This window comes from Rhinolophus sinicus, chromosome 17 (genome assembly GCF_057876585.1).
Source record: "Rhinolophus sinicus isolate RSI-liver-muscle chromosome 17, RSI-T2T, whole genome shotgun sequence".
Classification (NCBI taxonomy): Eukaryota; Metazoa; Chordata; class Mammalia; order Chiroptera; family Rhinolophidae; genus Rhinolophus; species Rhinolophus sinicus.
In genome coordinates, this window is record NC_142517.1 from 52,273,247 (window position 1) to 52,290,307 (window position 17,061).

Here is a 17,061-nt window from a genome sequence, read left to right on the forward strand (position 1 = left end):
TGACTTAAAACTGGAGATCAAAGCTCCCATCTCCACAAAATCTACCCTGACCTGCTTTGTATTCCCCCAAAAGACCCACCCTTTTTGACCCTCTGCTTTTCCCCTTTCCATGCCATGCATTGAAATGCATTTCCCCACATCTTCATGTCTGAATAGGTTGATTTTACTTTCTTCTCACTGAATAGAAAAGCTGCCGATTGTCTTCAGATAGTTTTCTTGGAAACAGGCCACTGGCCACTGGACTGGTGCTTGTGGGCTTTGATGACTTAACAAAGCATGGGAAGACAGAAACTGACAGGGCATAAAGTCTGTCTTTGTCATGGATTTGTCAGAAAACCATGGTCAAACTACTGAGTGGTCTTCCTGAGTGATTAACACATGTCTTATAACACATATGTAGTAATGCATCCAATGCAAGAGGGTTGAAGTTCACGATGGTTAAAATTGTGGTAAGGCATTTTGCAGTCAATCCAGTTGATCCTGTTCAGGCTGTCTAATAACATTCATTCCTACAGATTAAAATCATGGAATCTTCTAGACTTCCAGATATAGAAGAGTTGGAGAGATCAAAGCCTTGCCTATGACCCATTTATCCAGTCTCATCTGATTTCACACATTCTACACTGCCGTCATCCTGAGTCCCCCAAAAGACCACCCTTTCTGACCCCCTGTTTTTCTTCTTTCTGTGCCATGCATTGAAATGCCTTTCCCCACATCTTCATGTCTACATCTCACATGGCCAACTCCAATACCACCTCATCCCTGAGCCTTCTCTGTGTCTCATCATTTGGAAGTAATCACTCCCTCTTCTGCCCACTTTATAAAGTAGATGATCTTAGTTTATACACGTACGCCTCTATTTGTTTATGTTCTGTGCTCTCTGCAGGACAGCTTTTGAGAGAAGGTTGTGTAGCTTATCTTTGTATTTGTTTCCCAGAGCTCCTTGTAGTGGGAAAAAGTATTTTGAGGTCAGCAAGTATTAAGTTCAAATTGAGCTGTATGATTACGACATTTGCTTATGACCTTGGACAAATTTCTTAACCTATCTAAACCTAAATTCTTCACCAGGAGAATGGGAATATCTCATGGGTAAGGAATAAATGAGAAAACTTATAGGAGAACTCCTGGCCTGGGGCCTTACTTTTGGTAGATAAGCAGGATAAAAAGTACTTTATATCTGCATACATTTCTGTGTCTGTTGTTGGTATATAATATTTATTTGAAATACAAAAAACAAAAAAATCTTACTAATAATGATAATTTTAATATTTAGTGAGTACTTACATGGTATACTTCATCCCATGAGATGGGTACTCTGATCCATTCTCTTTCATAGAAGAGAAAACTAAGACTTAGAGAAGCTTAGTAACTTGCCCAAGTTGGCACAGATATCAGAGGAAATGGAACTTGAACTCAGGCAGTCAGACTCCAGAACCTGTGCTCTTGACACGACTTTCTTGATACTTTCTCCATATTAAATTATTACCTAGTAGACACTGCATCTCATAAATCTAGCCCTTCCTTGGGTCAAACACTTACAATAACTTGGGAAGCCCAAGTTGGGATGATGCTGAATAGAAACAAGGGAATGATGCCTAAGAGAAGGGATTTCACCCTCTATGGAGCCTTTACATGTTTAGAATGTATGAACTCTGTCACTTGGTGGTGAATGTTCTTGCTCAGCATTGGAAAATACAGCTGCAGCTTGGGTTCTGCCCTCTTCACTTAAAAGGGTGATTAACTATTTGTGATGAATAATTATTTAATTACTCGTGCAACTACATGTGTGTAGTTGTTTTGCTCCTTTTCCCTTCAGTGTAAGCCAAGTCGTCTCAATAATAAAAATAATCCAGAATTAGTCAACTGCCTTTTAACAGGTTTTCATTCAGTCTGGCAAAGTGAGAAGGTTCCAATTTTACAACATCACCTTTAGCTCAAAAATAAATAAATAAAAGCTCTACTCAGCCAGTTAGATTTTTAACTCTGACAACATCTTCTGTTAATAAGAACTTCACTTCATTTTGACTATTTTACTCTATCTTTGGATGAAAATTTAGTAAGAAAGAATTACTGGTTCTTTTAATACCAGTTTAACCTTTATATTTGCAACAGATACAAAACAACTTAAAATGTAAACCTCTCTTTTTTATGGGCTTGTATGCTGATCCACTTTTTCTCGGAGATATTTTTCTCAAGAATTGTGGGAGCGTGATGTGGGGGTCACTGCAAACTTCCAGGCTTCAATATTCACTACTTTTCATTTGCATGTCCTCTTCACCCTGTTAATTATTTTGACAGTGACTTACTGTTTTAAGGAAGTTCTTTATTAATGCCACGAAATCCTGTGCTATTGTTATTGAAATCCTTTTTCTTTCCATCATCAGAAGTATTTTGATGGGTTCTGTCTTCAAAATGTGTAAGTGCTGAACTTCCTACATAGTGTGCCGGCCCCCTTCATTTTAAAGGCTTTACCAGAAAAGGGGTACACAGGTGGGATTCAGAATACTATCTTGCACTTAGGTGTAATTTAGTCTTAAGTTTCCTCATTAAAGCAACTTATGTGTAGAAAAGTAGCATGCTATGCAATACAGAGTTCTTATTTTTTTAATAATTAAAGTAATTTACCTGCTAGTAAAAAATCAAACTATGCAAAAATATCTAAAATAAAAAGTGGAATTCTTCTCAATTTCTCTCCCTAGAGGAAGCCATTATTAAGAGTTCTTTGTATCTAATTCCATTATCCAGAAATTTAATGCAATATAAACACATATATTTGCATATGTATACACATAGACAGTAGTATACATATTGTTCTGCATGTTGCTTCCTCACACCCCCTCCCCCAGCCCAGACAGGGTATGTTTGGCATCTTTCTGTAAATAACAGGACATATGGGTTTACCTTTGTCTTTTTAATGATGCTATAGTATTCTATAGGATGCATGAACCATAATAGTCATTTCTCCGCCGGTGGGTATTTACAGTCTTTCTTTCTTTCTTTTTTTCTTTCTTTCTTTCTTTCTTTCTTTCTTTCTTTCTTTCTTTCTTTCTTTCTTTCTTTCTTTCTTTCTTTTTTCCATTAAAAGCAAGCATCTTTATGCAATTATCCTTATGCAATTTTGAGAACTTCTGTATGATAGATTTTTAGAATGAGCTTGCTGAGTCAAAAATGTATGGTCATTACCATTTTATTTTGATACCTACTGAAATAGCCCTTCAAAAAGGGGGGTAACAGTTCATTCTTCTCAAAGGTAAGACTATCTAATGCCACACACTCCTACTAACTTTGAACATGTTCACCTTTTCAATTTCTGCCAAAAAGATTGTCTGAAAATAGGAAAAAGGTTGTCTAAAAATAGGATCTCGTTTTCTTTTGCTTTTTTATAATTTTTAGTAGGTTTAGCATCATTTCATATGCTTAGTAGCCACTTGCCTATTTATATCCTTAGTTCATTTCTCTTTTTTTTCTTTTTAAATCAGAAAATTTATTGTGCGACTAATCGTTGCAATCATTAAGATGAACTGGATGCTGCAACAGCTGCACTCTTGGGTTTAGGTGTTTTTCCTTCATGGAATCCCTGCCTGAATCTGTGGTGTACAATTTTTAAGTGCCTCATTTGACTAGTCCCAGTGGTATTTCGTGTTTTAGCCTTTACCATCAGTTATACTTTCTCTTTTGCTTGGCAGGGTCACCATCTTTGCCACAGGTAGACTTATGAAGGTGGTAGGACTTAGAGCCACAGCGGTGGCATAATATGTGCATCTTATTGTGACGCTTTCCGAATGAGTTCATTTAGTCATTGTGTTTCATGGCCGAGACTAAAGAGCACCTTTGTCCATTTCATTGATGGGGTTATTCATGTTTTTCTTATTACTGTATTGGAATTTATGTTCTACCTTTTGTCAGTGGTTATTTTGAAACTGCTCCATAGAACCCTGTGGGTTCCTTGGTGAAGGCTCTGAGTGGGGAGAAGAGGCCTGGTTGGCAGAGATCTCCAGGACTCTACCTCCCATTCTTTACTCTAGCCACACACAAACACCGTTCAAAAAAATGGCAGCCCATTTTTAACCCATATTTCATGTTGGGCTTTGGGCTTGACTAAATAAAGGCTCCTGGAGATAAAAAGATGTCCAAAAAAAACCACAATGCTATGGGAGAAAGAGCCCTAGATTTGTCATAAAGTGATCTGTCTCAGTCTCTGCAATTTAGCATTTTCAAATTGAAAGAGCCCTGAGAGATGAAATGTTAAGTTCCTATTTTATTTCATACACCTGTATCAAACTATACTGTCAATATATATTGACATATATAAAATGCTGACAGCTTTTACAAATTCTATACCTTAATACTAATATGTGTTTTATTCTTTACAATAACTTGAACATATATTTGAAACTAGAAGTATGATATATCTATCGCTAATGCTTAGGGCTTACTTATTGTTATTTTGATGATTATTTCTTTGTTTATATCCATTATTTTATTTAGTCTATAGATGATGCATTCATTTGAGGACTCTGCTAACTCAAGGTCCAGCAGGAATCGGCTGCCCACAGTTGTTAGTAGCTTTTTGGGCCAAGCTTTCAATTCTGTAAGTGGAGAGTAAACCTTTGCAGGTGCTCAGCTAATTAATAACGGAGTGGCACCCAGATCAGTAGTGTCTTGATTCTTAGTGCAATATACTCTTCCCCACTCTGCCATTCTTTGTTGGTTAATCTTGGGCAGATCTTTATACATCTTTGAATCTCCCTTCTTTCTTCTCTCTTTCAAGGAAAATACTAAGGCATGCATTGTCATGTTGACTAGGGAAGAGTTGGTGGTATAACGAATATACTCACCGTTTGTGAATAACAAAGCATCTTCTAAAAATGTAAAGAACAATCCAAGTATCTGTTGCCTTTATTGTGTTTTAAAAGTAGAATTGCTAGTTTGAACAGTCATTATGGTAATCAAATGTGTTTTGTTTTTAGCATATCCCCATATCATGTAGACCAGCATTGATATTGTAGCTCTGGTCTCCTCTGAAATGGGCTTGATGTTTTTCCCAGTTTCCTTTTTTTTTTTAGATTTGAAAGGAAAAAAATAAAAGAATGTAGCTGTGGCTCTCATTCTTTCATTCTCTATGAAATACGAGTGAAGTAATAACTCTAAATACCAAGGTAATAGCCTGAGGGCATTCTTTTGAATGCTTCTCTCTATGTGTTCTTTTAAGAAGGGCCTAATTTCTGCAGTCATCTACAGGACTTTTTTGCACCAGTTGAATCATTAAATAAGACTTATAACATGTTTATTCAAAGACTTATTCAAAAAAGATTTTTTTAAATGGAAAAGTGGTGGATATTTATAATACAAGATAATTTACTCTTGCGTATTCAAAAATCTCCTTTATTCCTTTAAAAAAAAATTCTGCTTATCTAGAGTCATTTCACAATTATTCATTCAGTTCTTTCAGCAGATATTCCATGGTCTTTGGATACATCAGAGAATAAAACAGCAGAAATCCCTGCCTTTTGGTGCTGACATTCTAGCAAGAAAAGACATACAACAAACAGTAAACCTAACATAAAAGTAAATTATGTGGCATATTTGAAAGTGATATATGCAATGGAAAGAAGAGTAGCACAGTAAGAGGAACCAAGAGTGCAATACACATGGAGGTTGCAATTTTTAATTGGGTGGTCACGTAGACTTCCTCCAGCAGGTGATCTTGGAGGGGTAAGTTGAAAATGTGAGGCAGGATGCCACGTGCTAAAGACTACATCAGGAGTGTGCCTTCAGTGTTGGAGGAATATCAGGGAGGCCAGAGAAACCAGGAATAAGTGAGCAAACTGGGGAGTAGTTGGAGATAATATCAGAGAGGTAATTTTGGGAAAAGAACACTGATCTTTTCAAACCCTTGTAGGTCCTTTTTAAGGATCCATTTAAAGAGCATCTTATTATATTATGTGAGGTTTAACTTAATCTCAATTTACAGAATTAATGACAGAAATGCAAATTACTTATTCTTTTAATCTTAAGTATAAAATATTAAACCAACTAAATTCAACCTAACAAACATCAAAGTAACACTTTCTTCTAAGCAAGGAACCAAAATGGTCTAGTTGAAGGTTATTTTATATATGAAGACCTGAGTCACAAGGGAAAAGACTATTAAATGGCAGTCATAGAGAAACCCGATGAGTGTGTGTTTTTTTATTTGTTTGTTTTTTGTATATTGACCCTGTATCTTGTAACCTTATTAAAGTAATTTATCCTAAGAGCTTCTTTTCCAACATGGAGGGTTGGTTAATGGAAAAAGTCATATTTTCTGTGAGTAGAAACAGTTGCATTTCTTTCGTGCAAATCTATGCCATTTTTGTTTCTTGTCCTATTGCACTGTCTAGGTCCTCCAGTGCAATGTTGAATAGAAGTAGTGACAGTGAACATTATTGTTTTTTTCTCAGTCTTAGGGAAAAGAATTGAGTCTTTTGCCATTAAATATAATGTGAGATGTAGGGTTATTGTACAATTTTTTTATCAAGTTGAGTAAGTCTCCTGCTATTCCTAGTTTTATGAAAGTTTTAATCATGAAAGAGTATTTAATTTTGTCAAATGACTTTCTTCTTCAGTTGATATAGCAATGATATTTTTCTTCTATAGCCTATTAGCATGGTGAATGGCATTGATTTTTATAATTCTGTATCAGCCTTGTATTCCCAAGATAACCCTTCCCTTGGTCATGTTGTACTAATCATTTTATATATTGTTGGACTTAATTTGCAAGTAGTTTGTTGAGGATTTTTGCATCTATATTCATGAGGGATGTTGATGTATACAGTTGACCCTTGAACAACACAGGTTTGAACTGCATGGGTCCGCTTATATGTGATTTTTTTTTTCCAATAAATATACAGTCATCCCTCCTCTGTATCCCTGGGAATCACATCTGCAGATTCACCCACCTGTGGATCAAAAACAGTACTTTCAATTTGCAGTGGGATGCAGAGGACCAACTGTATGCATTGTTCTACATCATTCTATAGAAGACACTTGAGCATATGCGGATTTTGCTATGGGGCAGAGGACGGAGTCCTGGAACCAATTCCTGTGGATACTGAAGGAGGACTGAAGTTTTTGGAGAGCCAAAAGTTATATGCAGAATTTCGACAGTGTGGAAAGTGGAGGGGGTCAGAATCCCTAATCGCTGCATTATTCAAAGTTCAACTGTAGTTTTCTTTTTTGTAATGTCTCTTTGTCTGGATTTGGTGTCAGGGTAATGCTAACCTCATAAAAGGTATTGACAAGTGTTCCCTCCTTGCTTATATTCTGGAAGAATTTGTGGGGATTGATATTACTCTTTAAATGTTTGGCAGACTTTGCTGGTAAAGCCATCTGGACCTGGAATTTTCTTTGTTACAAGGCTTTTATCTGCAAATTTAATTTATTCTTAAGTGAACTTTAGCAGTTTACATCTCTCAAGAAATTGGTCTATTTAATTTAAATGGCTGCATTTGTAGGCACCATGGTGGTTTACAGTATTCCTTTATCATTTTATGTCTGTAGGTACTGAGGTATTGTTCCACCTTTCATGCATGATATTTATGATTTATGTCTTATCTAATTTTTTTCCTGATCAGTCTGGATAGAGTTTATCAATTTTATTTTTTTCTCAAAAGAATTAGCTTTTGTTGTCATAGATTTCTCTATTGTTTCTCTGCTCTCTATTTCATTGATTTCTGCTCTATTATTTCATTCTTCTTGCTTGCCTTGGGTTTTATTTGCTCTTCTCTGTTTCTTCAAAGTTAAAGATTCAATCATCGATTTGAAGTCTTTTGTCTTTTCTAATATGAACATTTAATTAGTAAGCCCTGCTTTATCTCCATCCTATAAATTTTGATATGTTGTGCTTTGATTTTCATTCAAGGTATTTTCTAATTTCTCTTGTGATTTCTTTTTAACCCATGGGTTATTTAGAAGTATATTGTTTAATTTACAAATACTTGGATTCATTTTTCATCCCTTTCTGTTAATGGCATCTAGTTTGTTTCCTTATGATATGTGAACATAGTATTCTGTATTACTTCAATTCTTTTAAATTTGTTAAGGTCTGTTTTATGTCCCAGGCTATGGTCTATCTTTGTGAATGTTCCATGCATTTCGAAAGTATTTGTATTCTGTTGTTGAGTGTTGTGTTAAGTGTCAATTAGGTTAAGTTCACTGAGAATATTGTTCAACTTTCTCTATTTTCACTGGCTTTCATCTGCTTACCCAGTTACTGAGAGAGGGTTTTTGAAACCCATGACTGTAATTATAGATTACTGATATAGTTGGGTTAATATTCATCATCTTGTTAGCTTTTTAAAATTTTTCTATCCTTTTTTCTGCTTTTCTTTAGATTGTGTATTTTTCACCATATTATGTTTGTCATTTATACTCCTGATTTTAATGTTAGTGTTGCCCTTTGATTTGAAAAATACATTTTTAGTTAATCAGAGTCTGCCTTCAAATAATATTATATCATTATATGCACAGTAGCAAGACATTATAATAGTATACTCCCAATCCCTTTGCTATCCTTTGTGCCCTTGTCATTCTTTTTACTTGTAGATATGCTATAAACACACAACATATTGCTGCAGATTTTGTTTTAGACAGTTTTTAGAGCAATTAAAAATATGAAAAGTTTATTTATTTAGTCTTTTCCAGAACTCTCCCTTTTATGTGCGTAAATCCAGGTTTCTGTCTGGTATCATATTCCTTCTGCTGAAAGAATTTCCTCTAAAATGTCTTGCAGTGTAGGTCTGCTGGAAATTAATACCCTCTCTATTTTTGTTGGCCTGAAATGGTTAATTCTCCTTCATTTTGAAGTGTAGTCATGTATATATCAGCTAAGAACTGGAATCTGGAGATTTGGGCTTGAGTTCTAGTTCTGCCTATCCTAGCTGGTAAAAATCAGTCTTCCTTACTCTAAAAATGTAAATAATCTTAATATTAACATAAATTAAATAATGCACTGCCACGCCTATCTTAATAGCTCAAGAAATGCTAGTTGCCATCATTATCATCATCAACGTCCTACAGAAATTTTATCTTGGAGTCATCTTCAGAGATTTCATAGAACTTAGAGTCATTATGCCAGGAAAGAAACATATGTCCTGATTTTATAGAAATCAGGGAGGATATCTGGGTCTTTTGCCCTGGAAGAAATAATCTTTGACTCACATATTAAGGAATGGCGGAGCCGTAGGGGTCACGTGTTCCAGAACTCTCACTTACAGATGGGAAAGATGAAGCCAGAGAGAGGACTTGCCAGGTTTGCACTCTGCTGAGAGATATATACTTGTTGAACCCTCTCCCCCAACACACACTATACTCAAAGCTCTTAGTGGTGGAACATTATCTTACTCATCTCTTCACTCTTCGTGAAACTTTGTGTGGTGTACTTTGTGGGTCTTTGTGAAAATAACGAAAAAAAATTCCCATTCCTTTATATTTCTTCTGACCTGTTCAAGGGCAAGGGTGAGCAAGTTTCTAACTATTTTGTAAATATGTTTGTTTTTCAAAATCAAGAGTAGCTTAGACAGATGATAATCTGGGCAACAGGGAATAAAGTAAAATCTGGAGAATTATGGTTACTGTCTTTTTCCTCTCTGTGTTTCAGCCACAAAATCCTTCTTTATAATACTTCCCAGTTCCTTTCATTGGTTCTTGCACTGCCAGTGGGCAGACAGCATTCTTCGTGCAACCAGAGCTTCTGAAAGCTTCTTGCAGATAGCATAAACCTCCAATTCCACAATGGTAGCTGTGGTGGATTTTGCCCAGTGTTTTAATGGTGAATATAATCAGAACATAAAAAGATCTAAATGCGTACTTTAAAGGAATTTGCAAAGATTATTAGGAAGACCAAAAAAAAAAAAGCACAATTTAGTTTGTTTCTTTTGCATCTGTGTTTATTTTTCCCTTTCTCTTGTGCATATTGAGGATTTTTAAGATTATATTTAAAAAACCAAGTCGTTTCCAAAATGTTCACTGATGAGGTAGATTATTGTGTTTTTTATAGATGTGATTATAAATAATTAAAGTGATGAACCCCAGAGTGACATTTTTTTTTCCTTTTACATTCGTAATTTTTAATATTCCCTCCACCCTGGAAGTTAATTATATTTTACTATTTTTGTATATTACAGCTAATAAATTTTACTCCAGACATCTAATGTTATAGGCACAAGTTTGAATCAAGAGAAAAATTTATACTTCTCTTTATGTTCTTTATGTTCTCTCATTAAATTAAAGTATCAGTCAGTGAGGGCAGAATAAGGGGAGGCAAATAAACCCAAATGAATAGGAAATTGATGGGTGATCATGAACAAAACATAGCTTCTGTATCAGTGTGAAGTTTTCTATTGTTTCCCTCCATTTCTAGAGCCAGTCCTGGTAACAGATGTAACATTTAGAGCTTACAGACTTGTGCCACACAGATATAAACAGAATTCATGAATTGGATTAAAATATGGTCTTTGAGCAAAAGAAATTATATGCTGCATATAGTCTCATATTCATGAATTTTCTAGTCTCTACTGAGATTAAAAATTCCTTGGTTATTTAATTGCGGTAACACCAACACTCATTTATTCAATCATGCATGTCCCTCTGAATTCTTTGGTAATATCACTTAATGCATGCTTTATTCTGTGCTAGTTTTTCTGTTGCGTACTTTGTGTGCTTGATCTTATTTAATTGTACCAGTGATCTATTAAGTCAGTATCATTATTATGATCGTTTACTTGATAGTGAAAGAGAAAAGTAGGTTACTGTTAAGTTAAAAGGCTAGTGGGTAACAGTAAAATTTAATTCTAAGTAATGCCTTCAGAACATGCATTTTTAATCAGTACCCATTTGTTCATTCAGTATAACACGAGGTGCCTACTATGTGTCAGGTGAGTTCTAGGCTGTTTTCTAGTTGTATTTTTAAGCTCACAGCCATGTAATACTAGATAACACACAAAGGCTACATTCTGCCCCTTGGAACTGCCGAGCTCCACAAGGTTCATGCTATTTCAGAGTTCAAGGACTCTCTTGGGCAAAATCTAGCTTATTTTATAGGAATTAGTTAACCAAGGGAATTTGGTTAACAAACACTTATTTATTATGAACAGTGCATCCCAATATCACCTTAGGAAATGCTAAGGGGCCCTTAGTTGAGAGATCATCTTGTTTAGCTCTCTCATTGAATAGATGAGAAGGTTGCTCCAAAATATGCACCGAGATAGTAACTGAGAAGACAAGCCACAATAAGGAGTCAGCTTGGGAGCAATTTTACAACCTCACTTCACCACTATGATTCATATGGCACTGACTCAATTCAGAAGTAGACGTGGAGATCATTAGTACCCTAGGAGTAAATTTATAATCTTCCCTCCCCCTTTCTTTTTATACCCTCACAGTATTATAGTCCACACTCGTGGCAGTGGCTCTGGGCTAGAGGATTCATCTTTTTATTCACTTCTAGTAATTGAAATTCCACTCAACTGCCTCCTCACCTGGACTCCATATTTTCCCCTTCCAATAAATTAAATGGCTTCCTCCAGGTCAAGTGGGATTAGAATTATTCTTTGTTGTTCCCCGAATTCTTATTTCCTGTCTTGCTGTATCAGATTTGTTCTGGCTTGAATGAGAGTTGCCTGCACACGTGTGTTATTCTCCACCCCTCTTTCGTTTTCATGCGCACGTGTACACACACATATGCACTTAAATGCAGACTATTTTGTAAGCTCTTAGATGACAGGAACAATGTGTGGTTCATCTGTCACCCACTGTGGCAGGTAGGTTTGCATTGCTTTAGTCTCTGCCTTAGAGGCAGGCCTCAGAAGACAGATTTCCTTGTTCATGAGCTGTGTGGCGTATTGGGAACATTACTCTACCCCCTCTCCAAGCTTTGGTGCCCGTATCTGTGAAATGGGGACAATGATAATGTATCTTCCTCCCTTTCGGTAATTGTGACGATTAAATGAGAAAACACATGCCAAGCAGTCAACTCAGTGCTTCACACATAGTAAGAGCTTTAATAGATACTAGTTGTCATTATCTTCAGCCAACATGTGTTAAACATCTACAAAGATCCAGGCGCTGGATGAGTACTTATTCAATGGACTAGAATTATTGCCCCTAACCCTTCACGCTGATATCTACCATATGGGTAACGAAGCTTTGTTATGCCATTTGGAGTTAGTTCCAAATCCAAGCCTATCCCTTGTATTCAGGGCAGTCCTAGGCCACCTGGAACTTTTTGTGGCATTTCCATAAACACACTGATGTGATACAGGCATAATTAGACTTTACATCTATTCCCAAGGGTATTTTGTGAAGAGAGTCAGGGTGTTCAAGGACTATAAAGCCAGGTATAGGTTTGTTATTAAAGCACTTCGACAACCTTGTTTCCTTTCTGGCTGATGTTGGTTAAAATAAAGTAAGTCTGGGTTTAAGATTATATCTCTGAATGAGACAAGAATAACAAGGAATTCTAACTGCTTTAAAAAATAAAAAACGAAGAAGCAGTAATTGACTTTTATGTTTAAGCGAGGACTCCACAGTGGATTTGTTGAAAAAGCTATTGTTTTCATGGTCAAATGCGTTGGTTTGAATTTTCTGTTGTTGTGTGCATGTTTTGAAAGAAAACTGGTTAATCATCGTGATTTTCCAAGCAGCTAGTCTTCTCCTGGCATTGTTACAGGCCAGTCTATTTCCCCGTAATCCAACCATAATGTCATAAAACGCTGGCTGTTCCCTTGGCAACTGTTCAGGGTAGACTAGCTGTTGTCTCTGCCTCAAGCCAATAGGGGGCTGCAGGTAGGCTCCTACAGGCCACAGGGAAGCATATGTGGTTACTAAAGGTCTTCGCATCAATAGATCACTTACGTTATTTGCATTCTGTTTAGAGAGAATCCAAAAGTAAATTTCACTTAAAAAAAAAAAAGAAAAATATATATCCTGCCCACAGGAGTTTTTAGGGTTTTGTTTTGTTTTGTTGTTTTTCTCTTTTTAACTGAGTAAAGTTTCTGCCTATTTTTGACCTTGTCTTCAAATGATATAATCGATAAGAAATCAGATACTATTACTGATAAACTCTAAAATTCTCCACAGGTACTTTTGTACCTCATAGTCATTCCTTTTACTCTCTTTATCTAAGCCAGCACAAATGCCTCCTTCTTATCTGCTGACAAGTTTTTCTGACTTGCTCTTCCAGTTCCACCTCCTAAATCAGGCAGAGCTTGTACTTCTCTCCATATATATTAAAGTCAACATTAACGAAAGCTTTCCTCTTATTTACTCTACCCCTCTTCTGAAATCCTGTGCCATTTGGAGCCATTGCCAAACAAATTAATGTTTTGTATTTACTTGCTGGGGAGTGAACAGAATTTGAATGTATTTGAGAAGCCAAAACTGAGTTATATATACTAGCTAATCTTGTGTTCCTAAATACTGTGAAAATCTTATCAAAATTTAGCATAGTGCTTAGCACTCAGTGGGGCGGGGTACTGCAATCATCTGAATTATTTATAAAACATTGATAACAACCCCTTCCCTGATAGAGGAAAAGCTACTTTTGCTCTTCTTTCTTCTCCCTCAGGACTAAGCAGTGAGAAGTAAGCAGTGCCTGGTGTTCTTTCGCCTTTTTGATTCTTGCATGGAAACAGGCACTTGTAAATAACCAAGAGGGGATAATTTGACTCCTTGAAAAGACAGGACTGTTTTCAAATAAGTTTGAAATAAACTACTACAGAAGCCAACATAAAGTTTTTAGGGCAAACGTGTCCATTTTCTGTCGTCTCTTCATTTTCTGTAATAGTTTGTAAGAACACCCTGTGTTGTGGGCCCTGGCTTCCAGAGTGTTGGGGTTGGAGTAAACGCTGGTGCAGTTCTACAGATCCTTCCAGGAGCACTTACCCTGTTTTCCCAGAGCTTTCTCAAAATCGGGTGCAGACTCCATTGTACAATGCGCAATGAACTGCCACGTGACTTTCTGAACAAGAGCTAGTTGGAGTCAATGTATAGCTCTCAATGAATGGGAAACCCATTTTCAGATTTCAAAAGGGCTGCTAAACCACTTAGCTCTGTAGTATGAGACACACAAATGAATATAACAAACTGCATGCCTCTTCTGCAGCTGTTTCAATTAGGATGCTAGGTTTTCCCATTCTTGCCGCTCCTGGCAGTTTATCCCTTTTCTGCAGCACATCACACCTTCTTGATTTTACGAGTATGTTTGCTGCTACTGTCACTCCTCACCCCAAAACAAAAACCCAGCCCTGTAAAAATTCTTGTGGGCTGTGGGATGGAGAGGAGTTCTGCTTGAATTCAAAATCGTTGTGATGTCACTTTGTATACGAGCATAATCAAAAAATGGAAAACCAGATCCTGTGTTCGTCTCAAACTGAAATTCCAAACCCTAACCTGAAGTTGAAGAAACAGATACTACAGTACAGTTCGATGCCTGGGCTCACTTCAGAGGAAACCAGCAAAGGGTTCGCCTGACTCAGACATGTATTTTACGAGTTTACATTTTTGTAATTTCTTCTGAACTTAGTATCTTCAATGAGCAATAAACGCTTTTAGGAAAGTGGTGTGGATCATAAACCAATGCACATCAAATAAAGTTCAGAGTCCAGGCCTGAGCAGAACCTCTTTTCATCGTTAGTGAGATCTTGTAGGCCTATCAGTTAGTAGCCTCAGGCTGAGAGAACATGTGTAATCAACCGCTTTATTGAACAAATGGACAAAAACAACTACCCAGTGCAGAAAATGACTTGCTCAAGATACCACAGCAAATTCATGGTTTTCTGTTCTGCGATCCAAATCTCATGACTTCTAATCAATGTTCTCTTCATTTTTCTAGTACATCTACTGATGCCTTTTTGTGACTAATGACATAGAACGTGTGTAATCTAACAGAACTATTTAATAGGTGATAGAAATATACATGCTCCATTTTATAATTTCCGTTTTCTTTGAGTGTTGTAATCGTTTCTATTGCTGTTTTCCCTCGGAGCTATTGCTTTCCTTAAGTCTCTAACCAATATCCAGGGTTTTGTCATTCCTGTCAGTTGGACAGGTGTTAGTCTAAAGCCCCGAAAAAAAAAAAAAAAGATAAGGTAGTATGAGAATCACTCTCTTTTTAATCTTCAGCTAAATTATTAATTATGTATATATGAGAGGCAATTTGCTGGAGTGGAAAAAGTACAGATTTTGTAGTTGTACAACCCAGGGTATGTACTGTTTTCTAACAATGTGGCCTTGGGCAAATCTTTGATCTTTCTGAGACTCAGTTTCTTTAAAAAATTAAAAAAAAAATAAATAAAAAATACAGGGATACGTCTTTCCTTTGTAGTGTTACCATTGGATTATAAATGTGAAGCTCCTGACATCTTATAAACACATAATGCATGCCAACTTCTTTCCCAGCCTTGTATTTTCATGGTCAGCATCTGTTTTCAACCCAGCTTGGGTTGTAGGAAGAGAAGATAATTTGTCATGAGGATAATTGTCTGATAATTGTGAGAATTCAGTTGATGATAATTTAAGGATTTCTTTTCCCTCGTCTCTAAAGAGTTGCAACACATGTTATTTGTGTATGTGTATACTTTATGAAATTTTTGCCATCTCTGTTATTTCTGTATGACACTCTTTGATTGGCCTGGTCTTAGAAAGCTAAATACATTTTTTAAAATATGTACTGAATACCTATTGTATGCCTCACTGCAGGGTGCTGTGAAGACCCATACCACAAGGCTCTGTCCTCTGGAAGTTTGTAAGAGGAATAAGAAAGCCTATGTAGCTAGCAATAAATAAATAAACATATAAATGCTGAATTTGAAGGGTGTTATAATAGAAATATAAAATAGGGTGAGAAAGGAATATATTCTAACTAGGACATCAGGGAATACTTTGTAGAGGAGGTGGAAGCTGGATCTTAAAGACTGAATAGTGTCTTGGACACGTAATGTTGGGTGGAAAGGAGGGGAAAGATTGAAGACCCTGAGCCCAGGATTAGAGGTGGAAAATATCAACACATGTGTGGTGATGATTCGGCCAGGGGAGCAGGAATGCCCAAGGGCAGAAGTAGTAAATAAAGGTAGAAAGATAATTTAGTGCTGGTTCGTGGAGGGTCCTGAATGGTGCACTCACCTCTGGTGGTCAACAGGAAGGTTTGTGAGGACTCGAGTAGCATGCCCAAACCTGACTTAACTGCCTAAAGGTATTTAATTGTACACACACACACACACAAACACACATTTGTTTGTTTATATGGCCATATTATCTGTAAAGGGAGCTTTTGCTCTAACTTAACGCAGACTAGAGGTTTCCAAAGGTTACACAGTGTCTGTGACTTCAACTACTCATGCATCTTCCCCAAGACTCTGGAGTTATTTTCCCTGTTGTGTAATGGGGTCAGTTTTGTTTTTAGCAGATTCTCCCAAGGAAGTGTGGTAAGCACATTTCTAAAGCCATCACATTAAGTACTGTTAGCAATAAATCAATTGCTTCTATGTTAAAGGTCAAAAATATTTCCACTTCAGAACTTCTTTACTATATCCTCCTTGGTGTGTTTTGCTGCCCTGTAAACTTGTGTGTGTGTGCGCGCAATTGACTAAAGACCAGAGGAGACTCAAGTTGAAAATTTCATGCCAAATGTTTATAAATATACTTTGGAAGTTATTACTAAAATACAGTAAGTATACGTGTATGCGTGTCTTTTTATTTATGTCTTCGTGAACCTGTGTGTGCTAATTGGTATAAAAGGTAGAAAGCAGTTCTCCAAAGCTCATATCAAATATTGTTGCTCAAAAACCCACTTTTATATTTGCTGGGGTGAATTATTACATTTTTCGTTTGTGTTTCTTTCTCCATACCACACTCCTCTCCGCAACATATTTCAACCTAAATTTTCTAAATCTGGTCAATTTACATATCAGAAAGTACTAAACTGAGAAATTAACTTCTGTGTTACAGATATATGGAAGTTCAAAGGAAAAGGTACACATTTTAGTTTTCAATGTTCTTGAGTAATCCTTTTTATTCTTAATA

General features: G+C 36.4%; 1 protein-coding gene and 1 pseudogene across 14 annotated transcripts in view; one reads left to right on the plus strand and one right to left on the minus strand.

Moving 5' to 3' along the window:
- The window catches only part of LPP (LIM domain containing preferred translocation partner in lipoma), a 652,405-nt gene that overhangs the window by 568,189 nt on the left and 67,155 nt on the right, over nt 1-17,061 (plus strand). The window lies entirely within an intron of this gene.
- Nucleotides 3,512-3,792, minus strand: LOC109458439 (large ribosomal subunit protein eL37-like; annotated as a pseudogene).